Source organism: Populus euphratica, unplaced genomic scaffold, assembly GCF_000495115.2.
Source record: "Populus euphratica unplaced genomic scaffold, PopEup_1.0 scaffold158.1, whole genome shotgun sequence".
Taxonomy (NCBI): Eukaryota; Viridiplantae; Streptophyta; class Magnoliopsida; order Malpighiales; family Salicaceae; genus Populus; species Populus euphratica.
Window position 1 is genome coordinate 650938 of NW_011499913.1, and position 804 is coordinate 651741.

Sequence of the window (804 nt, forward strand, 5' to 3'; positions counted from 1 at the left end):
ACTACTTTTTATATAATCCAAAATTTATTTTTTTGATTTAGTATTAGCTATATAGTAAGCAAACTAGTTTCGACGACCAATAAAAAAAAATTATATTATTGGATTATCAAATCAACCTATAAGAAAGTTATTATTATTATTATGATTATGATTTTGTTCACTCAACCTGATTTAGTTATATTAATCAAACCATTAAAAACACAATCAAATCAATCATATTTTTCCATGTCAATATCATACAATTTTAACTAAAAACTTTACCTTGGATATATCTCGTGATTTCCTTTAAATTCATACTCAAAACCTTAATATAGAGAGAAAAAATCATTAATTATCCGAGCCCCAACCTCGTGCCTTATTAATTGATTCTCAAGAAATAAATAAAAAACAAAGCAGTTGTGCAAAAAAAAAACAAACATTGTCAACCAATTACAATCCAACAACCAAAATCCACAGAAATAACCCAGATAAATCTGAACCGTCCATTGTCCTATTTAGACAGCAGTTACTGTAAACTTCTGACAGCAACCTTAACCTCCCCTAATCTAACGGTCACAAAATTATTTCGAAGAAAAGACCCAAAAGATCGGATAAAATAAATCTAAGACAGAACAAAGAAACGAAGACAACAACAACAAAAGAGAAGAACAAGAAACAGAAACAGAAACTCTCTCTAAAAAAGCAATCTTTTTTCTCGTAACCTCTGATAATTCACTTACGATGGAGTCCTAATCTATCGGGTTGTTTTTTTGGTGTGATTCTTGGTGGGGTAATTCTGAAGAAGAAAGAATAGGAAAGAGGGTT